Here is a 17,772-nt window from a genome sequence, read left to right on the forward strand (position 1 = left end):
TAAGATTGGGTGACCAAGGATTTCCGCAGCTTTCCCCTTCAAGGAGCCTTCAGAATTTATTCTTCTGAATGCTAAATGTCAAGGAGGACACAGCCAGAAACAGTGACTCATCAAATTTCCAAAGTCAAGACCAGAACGCACAGACTCTGGATCCAAGGACTCGCTTTCCACCTTCAGAATACCAAGTCAAGGGCCCTGCCTGCTTCAGATACAAAAGAGATGGAGCCATGTGGCCCGGCCTACACCCCACCATCTCCTTTCCCTGTCTTCGGGGTTCTTTAAAGCACAGAGAACATGGAGTTTTATCGCTGAGCCACAGGCCCTTATGACATTTCAGAAAGCGATCTGCCTTGAAAAGTAGTTGAATCTGAAGGTCACTAGTCATTAGTGTAGAGCAAGATAGTAAATATTTTAGGCTTTGCAGGCCATATGGTTTCTGTTACAAAGTTTTCGTTTTGAAACCCTTAAAAATGTAAACACCATCCTTAGCTACATACAAAACATATAAAAACAGACAGTGGAGGGGGCCATAGTTTGCTGATCCCTCACTTAGAGCAGCTTCAAAGGGTGAGCAGCATCAGCTGGTGACCTCTGCATACAGTTTGGTTGAACATAGTGTCAAACATTAGGTAGATGTTACATCGCCTTCTTGCTGACAAGGGCTACCTAATTCTCCATCGGACTTGCCCAAGTCTGACAGTCTCTACTTGTGGAGTCAGCTCACCTTTGCTGTGATCCTCTTCAAAGAAGAATTTAGCTGGTAGATCTGGCAGAGAATTAAACCCTCAAATGACAGTCTTATATATTTGGAAAATTTGATCGATGGGATTTAAAATAAGCTAGGATATTTTTTAATCCGCTAGTTTTCATTCTGAGTGTATGTGTGTGCATTTTTGTTTAAAAGTGAACACTCCATATGTATCACAAAATTCCAAACCTGGAAAAGTCCTCTGATATAGCCTAGTTTACTACTGTTTACACTTGAGGAAACTATGACCTACTTCGGTTAAATGAGATATTCCAAGTTACACACTAATTGGCAGAAGAGCTGGGGCCAGAAACTTCATTTCCTGGTTTCCAAATTGTTCTCTTTCTACTACTCTACTTTATAGCACATTGCTGAATTAGTACTAAAAATTCAATTCAACAAATACTTATACAGTATTTTCAACACGCCCAGCACTAGCTAGGTGCTCTGGGTATACAAAAGAAGTAAGTATAAGAGAGGATTCCTGCCCATAAAAAGCTTTTGGTATCATTGAGAAAACAAGGCACACACACATGAAACAAATATATTCTCTCTTACGTTGTTATGTAACTATGTAGCTAAAACAGGGCTACTAAAAGTTTCTGTAATGATAGAAAGGTTCTCTATCTTTGCTATTCAATATGATGGCCAGTAGCCACACGTGGCTATTGAGCACTTGAAATGGGCGTAGTGCGACTAAGGAAGTGAAATTTTAACTGTATTTAATTTCAATTAATCTAAATTTAAATAGCCACATGGCACTAGTGACTACCATATCGGACATCACAGGTCTAGAAGAATGGTTACAGATCTGGATGGAAAATAATAACACATTCTCTCACTTCGCCTTCTTGTGCCTATGACAGAAACCACTATTGATCACAGAACTCTTTCCTTCTGAGCACGGGCAGGCTCTTAGGATTCTTCACGCAACATATTTTCAATTGCCTGGAACTGGTATATAACACAAAACCTATCTGCCATCCTAGATACAGATAAAAGTGACAAAAGTGAGCTGGAGGAGGAAGTACTTGAGCTGAACCTAGAAAGACAAAATTTGGAGAGGTAAAGAGGAAAGAACAAAGCATGTGGGGCTCTTCACATAGAGAACAGCATGAACAAAGGAACTGGATCGAGGTCTCTTGGTTCTAGGACAGGGAGGATGCTAGCCCGGCAAGAAGGGAGGATTATGTCGGGTGTGGTGAAGATAAGGGCACAGGCAGAGGGTGGGGCTAGATTAAGGAGACCTTTGGATTCCAGGAGTTTGGACTTTTCTCAAGAGCAGTAGGAGCCCTGAAGGTTGAAGCAGGAATAATGACTGAAGAAAAACATGTTTTAGGAAGGCAAATCTGATAGCGAGCCACAGAATGGATTGCATAATGGACATACACATTCAGAGACCAGTAAGAAGGCTATTCTAATGGTTTGTTGTTTTCCTTTAGGAAGGTAATACTTGTTTACTAAAAAGAATATAAATCAGAGAAAAGCAGATATAAAATTAAACTGGACCTCTACCATTCAAACTCAACCATTGTTGGTATTTTGATGTAGTTTCTTCAAGGTTTTTTTTTTTTCCTTCCATGGCTATTGCAGTAATTCAGGAATAAAGTTATGACTAGGACTAGGAAGGTGATAGTGTGAATGAAGAGGAAAGGCTTTACGAAAGAAAATTTTAAGTGAGGCAGCAGAGTGAAGAGAAAAGACCATTAGCATAAAAGGACTTGAGTTCTCGGCCTGGCTATTTCGATGGGCCTCCTGTCTCTCAACCCCCAGACTTGGTTTCCTAAGTTTAGAATCAACGTACTAGTCTAAATCAACCTCCTAACCTCTTCTTACTGGTGTCTAAATAAGGGTCAGATGAAATTTTTGAGACCTCCCTCAACCTAACATGGAACTAAAATATGTGTATATGTTATGTCTGTGTGTATTTTAAGTGAACGTCACATATAGCAGGAGTTGTCACAAGACAAAAATGTTCCCTTGATCTTTAAGCTGTACCAACGGCATGTAGCCCGTTGCAATCAATAAGATTTTAGGTGCAGAGTTATTAAACTGTCTATTCTAAGCAGTGTTGTAGGGAGGATATATGGATGTGGTTCACAGGACACATAATGGGGCAGTGTAAACAAGGGATCCCTTCTCAGATAGGACCCCACCAAGAAATGACAGCACCCTCCTAGGAGCCAAAGGTTTTTAAGGCCCAATCCATTTTCACAAACCGTAGGAAAAACAGAAACAAAAACAGCTGCTAGAGAACACAAATTATGCTCTCAGGTTAATAAGCAAAGTCTACACCAGTGGCTGTCCACAAGGGACGTACATGAGACTCGATTATGGAGTTTTCAAAAAATACTGATGGTTGGGCTCCTCCTCAGATCAATTAAATCAGAGTCTCAATAAGTGGGGCCTGTGCATTGGCTTTTTCTTTGCTTTTTTTTTTTGGTGAGGAAGTTTGGCCCTGAGCTAACATCTGTGCTAATCTTCCTCTATTTTGTATGTGGGACGCCACCACGGCATGGCCTGAACAGCAGTGTGTAGGTCCGCACCTGGGATCTGAACCCGTGAACCCTGGCTACCGCAGCAGAGCATGCAAACTTAACTACTACGCCACCAGGCCGGCCCCATGTGCATTAGTATTTTTTAAAAAGTTCTCAAAATGATTGAAACTGGAAGCACAAGCAGATGTCTCAGAGCAAGAACAGTTCAAGGGGCACAGAAGCAGTGTGGGATCCAGATCTGAGTATCCATGTTCTTAGCCACCCTGGTTAAGAGTTGGCAGCCAGTTCCTTAGTGAGGGGGAACCGGAGGCCAACACAGAACCCCACGACACTTTATAATTTGCATACTAACTACATATAATATCTATTTCAGAGCGTAGGATCTGTCATTTTCAATACATCCCTTTGTCATTTTCACTGAACCGTGTGTTAGAGAACTCCTGGGGACTCTGGCTGGTCAATGAACTCTGATCAATGAATGTGCCTTTTTCTGAGGATCCCTCGGCCTTCTGAGGGGCTAGGAGTTAAAAAGTGCAGACTCTGGCCTCAGACTGCCTGTGTGTGCCAGCTCTGCCATGCACTGTGTGACCTTGGGCAAGTTACATGTTCTCTTTTATACCTCAGTTTCCTTATTTGCCAAATAGGAATCCTAACACCTTTTTTATGGGATTATTGTAGAAATTAAATGAGGCCATACAAGCAAGAGATAATATAAGTAAAAGACTTCTTTTGTGCCTGGCACATAGTAAGCACTCAACAAACGTTATCATCACCTTCATTATCATTATTCATCGTTTATTTTCATCATCACCTCTAAGGTTCCTTTAAGTCCAATATTTTACGATTCTAAGAATCCCTTGGTGATTGATTGCACAAATGCAAATGAAAATAAAATCAGTAGGTACCGACATGCCTAGATTTAAAGGCCTGGTTTGTGTTCACCCCAGACTGACTCCTAAATAACCATTTCATTCTTTGCTTAAGATGTCCCTTGTTTTTTGTGGACCTTGGTCTTCATTTCGAAAGAAGCTCACTTACTTTGCAGACACAGAATTTTTGTCTTTCTGGACAAAAGCAATGTGGTTGTTCTGTTACTATTATTTCCCAGCAGCACAGACACACTTGAGTATGGCCGAAGTGAGTGTCATTCTATTTCCGTCTGCAGCAACTGCTGACACCTGGGGGCGACGTGTTTGAACCAATGCACATCCCTGGATGAGGCCCCAACTCAGCGTAACATTGATGCATGTCTAATGACTGGTTTGAAGACCTTGTTCTTGGAAACTTCAGGGCTGACATTTGAGTGTTGCCCAGGAAATTTGCCTAAAGGTTCAATGCTGACATTAGCCACAGATTTCAGCCTCCTAACCTTGGAGTATTCTCCTTGTGCTCCACAGCACCAAATACCCTCCTACAAAGCGTCATGCCATCATCGACCTGTTATTCTGCCAAAAGACACACAGTTTGTTGATCCCCACAGCTTTCTTTTTTCCTTGTCTATGGTGGGAACAAATCTCTTCCTTTTAGGAAGACAGTCCTCCTTTTGTAGGCAAACATCCGCTTGTCTGCCATACTGTTATTGGTTGAGTCACAGCCTCGTGGTAATTACACACAGATGATTATAAACTGCAAAGGACTTTGGGTTACTTTTGCATAATTCTCAACACCACCAAGCCCCATACCTGAATTAGCACTTTTGTTGAACGGGATCAGAGATCAGACAAAAGAAAAGAAAAGCGAGAGGTCCAGACAAGAGGGTCACAAGTTTACTCTCTGGTAAATCCGGATATAGATGAGAAAAGAGATGTTCACTTCTACTGCATTTTCAAAAATACCATTAAATATTTGAGTTACGATATTGCTGTTCTAATTCATTCTTGTTTTATTGTTAATATTTCTTATAACTAAATGCTTAAACTTTCATTCTTAAACTCTCCTAGAGCAAGGATCATGTCTGAATCATCTTTGTATTCCTCATGTACCCGCCGGAGTATCTTTCATATGGGGGTCTTTTGTAGGTTTATTAATTTGAATCAAATTAAATTACAGGCCTCTTTTTCCTCTTCTGTGTAGTAATAAGTTACATGGTACAAAGTAAAAAAGTAAGATGTGATATGTGATAGGAAAAAATCTCTGCTATTTTCAGGTGAAGAGGCAGAAAAGTCACATTTAGAACCTGCCTTTGGGGATTGCCTTGAGCAACCTGGGGTCATTTTGTGACAGGCCCCAATTAGTAGCTGACTAAACAAAAGAGAATCTGTCTCCCCTCACTTGCTTGACCTTTGCATGTATTTGTTCTTCTGCAAGTTTCCATCATATGGACCACATGAGTTGTGCAACTATAAGAGGCTTACCTTAAGTCCTATTTGTGTTACAGTCTGTTTTCTTGAAAAAAAAAATGATGGGAAGGTCACTTTCCAAAAGGTATACCTTCTGGTTATTTTTAGGGATTTTGGGAAAACTGTCTCTAAGAGATCTGTGATCTCACTATAAGAGACCTACAATTCAGAAACATGAAGAGCCATTTTACCACAGAAAACAATGTCTTAAGCAGCCCACCTTTTCCTTCCTTTCAAAAGCAACTTCCATTTTCAACTTTTAGGTTAAACAATATCCACTTCTTAATTTATTAACTTACTAGGAATGGAAATCTAGGCTATGATGAGTAGGAAAGGGTCAGCACTCAAAATGTTTTACTATCTCATTTAAAGTTTCCATCAGAAAATCCATTTTTTCTCTTCGCCTTTCCTAGGGATCTCCACTGTCTGATTTCTGATGTCCATGTCTTGATGGAGGAGCACAGACTTCCTATGGCTTGAGAAAAATCAGGTAATAATCTAGACGTTAACTTTTTAAGAGGATTGGCCAAAGAGGTCACCAAAAGTTCGTATAAAAAGTTCAAATTTCTTTATATCAATCATGGCCAGTGATTCTCTTTCCTTCTGTATGGGGAAAACAGACCAATCTTATCTCAGACTGAGGTAAGAATCTCCAAAAAAAAAAAAAGATTATAAGCCTGTTAAAAAGATCTATCTAGGGCCAGCCCCAGTGGCCTAGTGGTTAAGTTTGGTGCACTCTGCTTCGGCTGCCTGGGTTCGCAGGTCCAGATCCTGGGCACAGACCTACACCACTTGTCAGTGGCCATACTGTGGCGGCAGCTCACATGCAAAATAGAGGAAGGTTGGCAACAGATGTCAGCTCAGGGAGAATTTTCCTCAGAAGAAAAAAAAAAGAAAGAAAAGATCTATCTAGCTCTGGTCAGCCTCTACACTCAACAGACCTCTCAAAAAATGACCACATAAAATTCACTCGTGACTAAGAAACTAGCAAATTTGAGATGGCTGATTCAGTAGAATTGGAGTTCCACGTATATGTGTGCATGTATGTGTATACATGTACATGTGTAAATGTCCAAATCTGTCAATTTAGTTACTGGTCAAAGTACCTCAGCTCATCAGTACTCTTGATAGAAAATGTCAAATAGAGCACTAAGATTTGAAACCTGAGAATTTCATAATGGTCCAAAAGTGGAAGCAGGGTCACGTAGCTGGCCTCTGTCTGTTCTACTTAAATCATGCACTTTTTAAAAATCTGGCCTTTGGGTGAGAGAATCATATACTATGCCAATGATCACTCTTCCCCGACACCATCAAGGAAGTAGAGAAAAAGAAAGGTGGACACACTCGTTGATGAAAACAATCTCTCACTAGAAGCTGATTACCTTCCTGTGGGAAGTAAGTGAGGGAAATTGAGAACATAGATTTGGGGAGAATTCAAAGGATTGGCAGGAAAACAGGACTTGGGATCCAGCTCTAGGAAATCATGCTGATAGAGAAGGAAGAATTTATGTCTGATCCACAAAAGCAAAAGATCTGATCATCAGTTTGAAATCAATCTTTAAGGGGTTTTAAGGATTCTTCCAGAAATTTGACTAAGTCCTTATTTTACACCAGACATCGGTTCATCTAAAGCCACTCTTCCTCTACCTCTGTCCCCATTAGATTCATGCTTATTCCTTGAACTCGACACACTCTTCCATGTTGAGACCCTCATAAAGGCTGTTCCTCATTTGGTACAGTCACTACCACCTGCCCCCAATCTCCCTCTGCCTACCAAATCATTCCTTCTCCTTCAGGTCTCAGTTAAAACACCACTTAAAACCTTCCCTGATGGTCGCCCCTCCCATTAACATTTAGGTTATCTCCTCTGGTTTTAAACTGCCTTAAACTTTTTATAATTCTTCTTCAGTGCACTCATTACTCTTTTATTATTTAATGTCTGCCTTGACTACTAGAGCAGGTTACTGGGGGCAGAAATCCAATCCGTTCTGTCTTAATCTCAAATTACTCGTTACCTAGCACAGAGCCTGGCACAGAGTAGGTGCTCAGAAAATGTTTATTAACCAATTTACCTGTATCCCTACTGATTTCAGAATTAGTGTACTATTACCCATGCGGCCCTATAATATGGAGGTTCTACAAGTCTTTTTTTTTTTTTTTTTTTTAAAGATTTTATTTATTTATTTTTTTCCCCCCAAAGCCCCAGTAGATAGTTGTATGTCACAGCTGCACATCCTTCTAGTTGCTGTATGTGGGACGCGGCCTCAGCATAGCCGGAGAAGTGGTGCGCCGGTGCGCGCCCGGGATCCGAACCCGGGCCGCCAGCAGCGGAGCGCGAGCACTTAACCGCTAAGCCACGGGGCCGGCCCCCTACAAGTCTTAAAGCCTATATAAATCAGGCCCACGTGGCTTGGGGAATCCTGCCCATTCTGTGGCATTAACTCTATAGAGATGCTATTTTCCCACACATTTAATGTGGAATTAAATGTGGAATTAAATGAATGTGGACTTGGACTCATTCATAGATAAATGGATGTTGACAAATCATTCTGAGGACACAGCAGTGAAATACTCTAAAATAGAGTATTTTACTTGCAAATCCTACGATGCTGATTGCTGGAAGGGAACCTGGCTTTGGATAAGAGTGTCTGATTCTGGTATCTGTTGCCTAGGAGGGCTGCTCCATGATCTCACACGGGCGGTTCTGAATGCCAGCACCACTGCTTATGAGGTCCCAGGGCTACTAGTCTCAAAACCATCATATGAAGTCACCAATAAAATTAGTTTTTCTTTCAACCCCAGAATGCTAAATTCTTTCTTATAAGTATAGACGTCTTATTGATTAGCTCTTTGTCAGGAGAATATTCATTCCCTACCTCCCGTGCCCCCCAAAAAAGGCCCTTGTACTCTGAAAAATAGGAGGTGGGGAACCCTTACTGTTGGTCTTTTGGGGATGACCAACATCAGAGGTCATCAGAGGAACGCTGTATTACGCCGAATCTAAGTCTCCATAAGATGTATCCCAATTTCAGACATGCTAAATTGTGGGGGGAAAAAATGCATTCTAGAGTTGATGAAATGCAGTAAACACTAGAGGAAAAACTCACTATTAAAAGAGTTTAAGCAAAGTCATTCAAATATAGCTTCTGTCATTCTTTTTGACTGTGGGAGTCCTCTGGGGACACTGGTACTTACAAACATACAGGGCACTCTGGCCTAATAAATGAAGCAAATACCCAGAAGCAAAAACAATGTGTTGGTCAAAAAAAAAAAAAGAGGGGATTAGCACTATGCAGTGTTCACCTACTTTTCTCCATCCCTGGATTATGTTCATTTGAGCCACAATGAAGATGGAGCCAGCTTGACTTACCAAACCTTCTCAGTGAGCCCAGGAATGGCTGATCTCTGCTGGGGGACCTGATGCAAGGTGTCCTTCTAATGCCTCTGTTACCTGAACTGTGAAATGGAAAAGACAACATTATTGACCTAGAGATGGCTAATGAGGAATATGCAATTAGTGATCACTAAACGGAATGGAGGGGCAGGAGTAAGAGGAAGAAATATGGTGTTTTATTATTATCACACACCTTTGTGTGTGCATGGATTACAAAGAAAGCTACATAACCGGACAGTATAGGAAATTTGCACTGGCCCACATACTTGGAGAAAATACGTCACATCCTTTCTCCAATTCTGCAAGGCTATTCAGGTTCATGTTAGCTAAAGGATATTCAAGGAAGAAAATCTTAGTCTGACAAGGAGAAAAGGGGGAAATATATAAAGGAGTGGTATAACAGGAGGGGAAGTTCACAGTTTTGCCCAGGTGCTCAAAACTCAGCTCTTACTGCTTGTTGGCTGAGTGATCTTGGGCATTTTACTCAAGTTCTCTGAGCCTCCTTTTTCTCATCCAGCATAGGCCTAATGTTACCCCCCTGTTAAGGACATTGTGACAATAAATAAGATGACAGGTATGAAGCCCTTGGGGCCCTATATGAGAGAGAACACTCAATGAAGGGCAGCTGTGATGATTATATTCACTTAAATTTCTTTCTGCAGAGGCACATTAAATTGTGGTGTTTTAGGGTAAATCATCAAACACTCAAAATTTTTTAAAGCATTGCAAGCTGTTAGTGTTTTTAATGTTCCTTTACCTTTGGAAGCCCTTTATATCTTGCTTTTCTGCCCATATATAAGTAATATTCTGTAACTATTCAGCTTCATCTTTAAGTAAATACATTTCATTAGCCAGGCTCTGTACAGCAAATTTTATTATGCTACTACTCCACCAAGAATGAATAAAACTCCACAAGAGTCTCACTCCCGCCCCCTCCAAGAAAGACCACGAGTCCACAACCTACCTCTGGGAACCAAAATACGTATTGAGCTCTGCCAACTCCCGCCATCCAGCTCAGTAATCATTTGTTCCAAAGTTCTTCCCAACTCAATGGCCTAATTAACTGAGGTTGAGCTTTTGATTAACAAACAGTGCTTGAAGGAACCTTGACCCACAGAAACTTGGCATTTGACTTGCTTCTCTGAGTCTAACCTGTGTCACGAGTGCCAGTTTCAAGGGTGATAAAGGACCTGGCTGTTTGCTTACAGCAAACGGAGGCGGTGCCGTGTCGTTATATGGCTTTTACCTCTACTGTCCACCAAACCCTTGGCAAAGAAATTTTGCAGCCCTCATGTCAGTTTTTGGAGTGAACAGAATACAGGGTATAAATTTCAAAATTGAAAAGCACCTAAGTTCTACCTGGCGTTTTAACTAAATGTCAGTTGTTTGAGAAACATGAATATGATCCCAGGATCACAGTGATCAGACTGGAGATCAGGTGTGTAAGCAGGTGCATGTTATGCCAGTCCAGATTCTGCCTTGGTGAGCAAACTGCTCTCGCTGATGGTTCCTGAGTCCCCTTTATTAACATGTTATAAAACTTGCATCAGACACAAGGCAGAGGCCACAGTACGTGAGAGTTCATGTTCGTGCCTGTTATGAGATGAATAGTGGCCCCCCAAATTCATATGTTGAAGTCCTGCCCCCTCGTCCATCAGAATGTGACTGTATTTATTGATAGGGCCTTTAGAGAGGTCATTAAGGTTAAATGAGGTCATATGGGTAGACCCTAATCCAACAGGACTGGTGTCCTTACAAGAGGAGATTAGGACACATTCCCACATAGACCAAGGGACGATATGTGAGGACACAGCAGGAAGGTGACCATTGGCAAGCCAAGGAAAGAGGCCTCAGAAGAAACCAAACCTGCCCACACCTTGATCTTGAACTTCCAGCCTCCAGAACTCCAGAACCATGAGAAAATAAATCTCTGTTGTTGAGCCCCCCAATCAGTGGTTTTTAGTTATGGCAGCCCTAGCAAACTAATTAATACTCTGCCTCCCTCCCTGCACCCCTCAACCTTATGTCCCAGGAAGGTAACAAATGAGTGATGTGGACTGAGAGCGAGATAATAGGAGTGGTGTAGACAGTAGTAAACAGGAGAGGGCAGGTTCTATCTACAGGTATCAAATTAAAAAGCTTTAAAATACTGTGAGGCCATACAAAATATGTCCATGGCTTGATTATGCCAGTGACTCTTCAAGTGCAATCCCTGGGAAACACTATTGCAATTTGACATTTAAAAACACCCATTATTCATGCTTTCAACAAATATTAATTGAACACCTACTACAGGCCAGGCCCTAAGCCAGACCCCAGCCGGGCATAGCAGTGGTGAATAAAACAGATGTCTTCTCTGCCTGTGTGGTCTGGCTTAGGGAGAGTCTGGATAGGGAGTCCAGGGACAGAGCTTGGCTAGAAATGCCAAGTTGAAAAGACAAAGTTGCTGCGTTCCAGAAAGGTGCAGATTAGTGGGGCACAGAGGTGGAACGAGACCATTTTAAGACAATGTGACCAGCTATAATATGCAAGGGGCAATGGAAAGCAGGAAGGAGATAACTCCAAGTCTGTCAAGGTTAATCAAAGAAGACGTGAGCCAAGTCCTGAAGGATGAGTAACCATTTGCCCAGCAGACAGGGATGACATGAGGACAGGGCATTTTCCAGACAAAAGGAACAGCTAGTTCTTGGGTGCAGGGACATGAGTGGACACAGCATCTTTGGCGAATGACTAGCTGGGCTGAGGGTGGGCAGTGGAGAGCAACAGGACATGCGGCTGAACAAGGCAAGGAAGCTCACGTTTTCCTGCACAGTGAACCACTGGAGAATTTTAATCAGCAAGGTGCCATTACCAGAAGTGCATGTTAGAAAGATCACTCTGACCACAACGCAGAAGGGGCTAAAGGCAGGGCGACCCATCGGGAGGAGATGAAGGCAGGAATCAGGGGAACAGACACAGGGATGCTGGGTGGTCAAGGTCAGGGATGCAGGACTGGAATCGTCATGGCGTTCAACCACGGCCACGGGTGACACGACCCAAGGACATTATGTGGTAAAGACAAGTGCTGATTTTTGAAGCCGGGTACTACTTTGATCAATGAGAACATGCATTTCTTAAGAAGCTTTTAATTTCATTTATCTTACATTTCACGTCAGGAAACTAACTCATTCTTTTTATTCGTTGAAGCCACACGTGACTACCTCAGTTTCCTCATCTGTAAATATGGGTAATAATGGCGCTTCTCTCATAGGGAGGATTCCTTGAGCTCATTAATACACCTAACTACTTAAGTGCAATAAATGTTAGTTATCATGAAAGCAGAAATAAACTTTAAAGAACAAATGGATAATTAATGACTGCAATTTATGACAGTCCTCCGTCTCAGTGAATTATGAGCCAGATTACAACCACCACCACAACCACAAAGAGTAAAAACCTATATAATTGCCTTGGAAAGGAGCTGCCTCTTATTTCCTTGATCTCTCCAGAGCTGTCACACAGTCTCTTAGAAAGGGTCCTGATGTTTGTGAATGACCAGTACTTTAAATTTATAAAATGCTTTGTCTCAGGCAAAAATTTTTCCACGATTAACGATTCAAGGGGATGTGGGACCTGCAGTGGAAGACTGAAGGCAAAGAGGCACAAGAGAACTTTCTAGAGAGATGGAAATTTCTATTATCTTGATTGGGGCAGCGGTTCCATGGCTGTATGTGTTCCACATATCACTAAAAATGTGTGACTTGTTTTATATGTAAACTATACTTCAAGAAAGATGAATAAAGAAAGAAGGGCTGGGAGATGGGGAAAAGGGGAATTCAAAAGGAAATGGATACTTACATTCCAAAGAGAAGGGAGAAATAGATTTGGATGAAAGAATTTCCCTTGAAATTTTTCATTTCCAGAAACATCGTCTCTAAATGGACGAAGCTGGCTAGGAACGTAAAAAGGCTTCCTTATGCAAGAAACATTCCTAAAAATTCAGAGGTCCTTCTCTCATTGTTCTATGTCTAAAGAACAGCCCTTTTTACCCCTAGAGTCACTGGACAAGCTGCCCTCTTGTGGCCTTGGTATATATTTCCTGAGCACAAAAGTGGACAGTTTTTAAGCGATTCGGGTAGCAATCCCAGCCTGCCCACAAAGATTTCTCAAGGTAACTGAGAGTAGGTGTGCCAGCCACTTCCACACAGGAGGGTACACGGACCATTAAGGGCTTGCGTCAAAGCCAAGCTTTAAATAACTAAGAAAATACGGTTGCCACAAAATACATACGGTTTGAGGCTGACAAATTCAAAAGACGTTTTATCTCGATTTAAATTGTTGCCTAATTTTCACGTACTCTAGTACACACTTTCGCTTTTGCAACGTGGAATCAGCGTATCAGAAGCAAGCACATGTCTCAAAAAGGGTGAGTGCAAAGAAAACAGAACTGAAAAAAAACAACAACCAAGCAAATGCTCCCCAAACACTGGTTTTTATTAACCCTTGGCATGCAGGGAAATATAGGTGTCTTATGAAACATTAAGCATTTGTTTAAAAAAAGGAAAGAAGGGAGGGAGAGAAAAAGGCAGTCGACGACAAAGAAAGTAGGAAGGGAAGGAGGATCAAATACCCTATCTTTTCAAAGGTCGCAATAAAAAAAAAGATAAAAGATGGCACAAGCATTATCTCAAAAAATGGCAACATTTTCTCTTTAGAAAGCAATCCATCTTCATACAAGATCTTTTGTAAAAGGAATATACAGAGAGAAAAGATAAGGGTACAGATGGAAATTGATGCTGTATTTCAGTTATCAAGATGTTAAAAATTCAGGCTGGACTAAGTTAACTTACACCAGAGTTAGGCTCCCTCCTGATAAATGACTACTGAACCCCTACTCTAGGAGAGCGATATTTGTTATTAAATCGAATCATCTCACTTTCCTTCTCAAAGCCCCGGGTGGCTTCTCCTCACACTCGGAATAAAATCCAAAGTCCCTCCTACGGCTTCCTCCAGGATCCTGCAAGGCTCTGTCTACTTCATTCCCTGCCTCTCTCTCTCCCACTCCCTTGCTCCCTCTGGGCACACCACCAGCCTGCTGGCACTTCCTCCAACATGCCAGCTCTTTCTCATCTCCCTGCCTTAGCACTAAAGGTCACCCCCGCCTGGAATTTGCTTTCCCAACCTTCTCCACCTGGCTCTCTCCCTTACTAGATTCAGGTCTCTGCTTTAATATCATCTCCTCCAAGAAGTCTTCCCTGACCACTCTTTGAAAACAGCCCTCCAATCACCAACCCTACACTCTCTCTCCTCTTTCCTGTCTTTATTTTTCTTCTTTGCATTTATCATTATCTGAAATTACATTATGTATTCATTTTTATCACTTTTTATTATCTCTCTGCTCCACCGAAATGTGAGCTCCATGAGAGAAGGGGCTTTCTGTCCTAAAACAGAGCCTGTCACTAGTTAGTACTCATTATTTGAGAAATGAAACAGCCCTGCTTGGGGTGATAATAAACCCTAATGAAATATGTTCCAACATTCTATCACTATCAACCTGTCCTTCCTTAGGTCTCCCTCAAGTCTTTCTTATTGAAACAAAAGCCAATATCCTTTACTTGAATCCCAGAGTGACGGACAGTGGTTAACCAATGAGCTCTGGTAAGTAATTCTTCAGGACCACAGACTTTTGAAGACAAAATGAGGCCTTAGTTATAATCTGCTCCAGCCTGGTTGTTTTGAAGATAAGTAAGTACACAGGCTCAGAGAGGTTGGCTGGTTTCTCCAGGCTCACACAGAAACAGGGAACGTCAGCAAACATCAGATCACTTAAAGGGTGCGGAGTGCCCACTCTATTCACTTCTATAACCCCAGGACCCAGCACGGTGCCTGGCACAAAGAATGAGCTCAGCAGAAGCGTGCCCAAGTGACAAGTGCCCTCAGTCCTGCCCTAAGTGCTCGTTCAACTGAACTACACTTCCTCTCCTGACTGTCCCAGCTACAACTTCCTGTCCGAGAATCACTTCCAGTTACTTGTGTCATGTGTCACACTTCCTGTCCTCTCGCCTTTTAAAGTGCAGTTTGACAACATACAAGCTGCAACAGTACATCTGGGGGCTGTTTTGATTCTAACATAATTCAAATAGCCCAGTATGGAAAATACCTAGGAAAAAGCGGGATATGCACAGCAAACTTAAAAAAAAAAAGACAAAAAGCTGGCAGTGTACCCAGCCCTGGGTCCCGTAGTGCAAGGCAGGAGCCCGGTCTGGTTCATATTTGTTTTCTTGCAGCACCTAGCATGCGCCCGGCACACGGTCAAGGCCCATTTGTTGGGAAGGAGAAGCGAAGAAAATGACACTATAGATTCAGTTTCTATTCAGTCTACAGTGACTTTATAATAACCAATAAGTTTACTCTATAGCTCATGCTTGGATGGTGCCTTGTATTCTCAGCACTTTACATATATCTTCTCACTGAATCCTCTCAAGACATACATCTCTGAAAAACCAAGCATTTTTTAGAAGTCATTTAGGAGCCAAATCTAGACTAGTCTCTAACGAGACTCTCTGCAGTCTTCCTTTCTTCCAGTATGTCTGAGTATTCATAGGCTTTGCTGAAGAAATAGTGATGTGTTTGATTAGGGGATGTTGCCTCAGACCCAGCTAGTGGTATTAAGCAATGTAGGGTACGTGCAACATATTATCTTTCTAAAATCTGAAATATTCTGGATTCCAAAACAGATCTGACCCAGTGGGTTTCAGGCAAGGATGTCTCCGATTTACATTAACACAGAGAAGTAACCTGTCCACAGTCACAAGGTAGGCAGGGGCAAAGCTGGGATTCTATCCAGGCAGTCTAATTCTGCAGGCCGTGCTTGGGGCCACCACATTATCCTACCTCTCTAATCGGTGATGTCGGTGTGATCTGAAAAGCAATGATTGTCTCAACTATTTTTCTGATGTGACTCCAGGAAATAGGATTCAGCAAGGTGAATGGCCTGAGTAGACTTACGTTGTCACTCATGAAGACTGATTTGGACTAGCGATGACCCCAGCTAAATGAGGGCTCAGGGATGGTAACCCGAGCACAGTGGACTTCCCGGGCAGTCGTGGCCACATCTGGGAAGAGGAGATACAAAGCTTTAGATGATCAAAACTTTCACTTCCCTGAACGCCTCCCCAGGAGCGTCTGGGAAATGTTGAGGCAGACCTGCTAGGGATCTGGGATGCTCTTTCCACATTCTTTTATAAAATTACTCTGGGAGGTGGGATGGGAGAGCTGTGGGTGGGGTGTAAGTGGGAGAATGTGTAAGCAGAAAGGGGGTGTGTGTTTGTGCATGGAAGCATATGCTCATTACAAACCGCCTTTTCCCCAATGTCCAGAATGCAGAACAATTATAAATTGTATTTTGGTTTTATTTCTATCCTCTAAACTAACGACTTATGAAAATAAAATATTAGTTTCTCTCTCACATCTTGGTGTAAGCTTCCCGCTGTAGCACCCATCAGGACCTGTAATTCAACACTGGTGAGTTAGTTTGTTCACTGGCTGTCCCCACCAGACTGTATTCTCCATGAGGGCAGGACCCTTGTCTGTTTGCTCACCTCTGTATCCCCAGTATGTAGCACAGCACCTGACACATCCTAGTAGCTCAATAAATTTTTGTTGAATGGATGAATGAATAAATGAATGAGAGAGTCTTGAATTTCACAACAGAAAACTGGGAGCTGGCCAGCACTTCACCAGCAGACACTCACAGGTCTTCTCCCACCTCTGAGTTATGAAAGCGTTATTGCCTGGGCAATTCCATTGGGCAATTCATCATATGCTGCCCAGTGATGTGTTATCTCTATAGTTTTGGGTTGTTACTTCACTTTATTATTCTTATTTAACTCTTAACCTGTTTAGATCTTGTCTTCCCAACTAGATTAGAAGGACACTGAGTGTAAGTTAGACTGCCTTGAATTCCTCAAAGCTCCTTACCAGCATTTTGTATCTACCCTCTTTATATGGTTGCTTCATTTAGTGCTCAAAATAGGTATTATTGCAGGTGGAGAAACTGAAGCCCTGAAGTGCAGTATCATGTTAAATGAGAAAAATTTGAAGCGAATATTGGAGATTTTGTCTAAAAAAATTTTTTAAATGAGTCAGGAGTGCCCAGGAAGAAAGACTGAGTGCCGTTTAGATATAAAACACAAGTTCTAACTTTGCTTATGGGAGTGACCAACACTAGGGCAGAGAAAATCTTAATTCAGCAAAGTTCTTTTTAGTTTCATGAAATATCCCTGTCCACCATCCTTCAGGTCCCACCCAAATCAGGAAGACTCTTGGTGGCGCAAAAGTAGGATTTTTGTTGTTTTGCTAAGTCAGGCCCTTTATTATAGGGTAGAAAGAACACTTGTTCCTGATTTCTCAATTCCTCATTCCTGCTGGCAGCACAAAATATGCCCCAGCCCTGACTGTCAACCACAGCAAATCACAAATGAAATAGATAACTCAGTGTTCCTTCAAATCTATATAGTTCAAGCAGTTTTAAACATTTACTTTTTTTTTTTTTGGTCAAATTACTTATGATAGCTGCTAGATGGAGTAGCAAGTAGGTCTGGGAATCATTCACCCATAGCCAGCCACTCACTTTCAGGCATGACCCTGTTATCTTTTTCTGCCCCAACCCTCAGAGAAGCACAACAGTTAAAAACCAGGCCAGTCAGCTGAAACGCTGTTGTCAAAACACAGCCAAACCCCTCAGAATTTTCACAATTGTCAGGAATTTCCTAACACAGTCAGGGTCACTGACAGTGAAAGGTTTCACCAGCA

General features: G+C 42.0%; 1 protein-coding gene across 4 annotated transcripts in view; it reads right to left on the bottom strand.

The window, feature by feature from the left end:
- RBM47 (RNA binding motif protein 47) overlaps nt 1-17,772 on the bottom strand; it is a 157,595-nt gene that overhangs the window by 87,140 nt on the left and 52,683 nt on the right. For 3 of the 4 annotated variants that reach the window (XM_087434227.1, XM_087434226.1, XM_087434225.1), the window contains exon 2: nt 8,956-9,041. The gene's annotated coding sequence lies outside the window, so the exon portion shown is untranslated. Of the gene's footprint in view, nt 1-8,955; nt 9,042-17,772 lie in introns of those variants that run through there. The other variant, XM_087434228.1, reaches the window with a different exon arrangement.

This window comes from Ceratotherium simum, chromosome 8 (genome assembly GCF_057802395.1).
Source record: "Ceratotherium simum simum isolate JZ-2026a chromosome 8, ASM5780239v1, whole genome shotgun sequence".
In the NCBI taxonomy this organism is placed as follows: domain Eukaryota; kingdom Metazoa; phylum Chordata; class Mammalia; order Perissodactyla; family Rhinocerotidae; genus Ceratotherium; species Ceratotherium simum.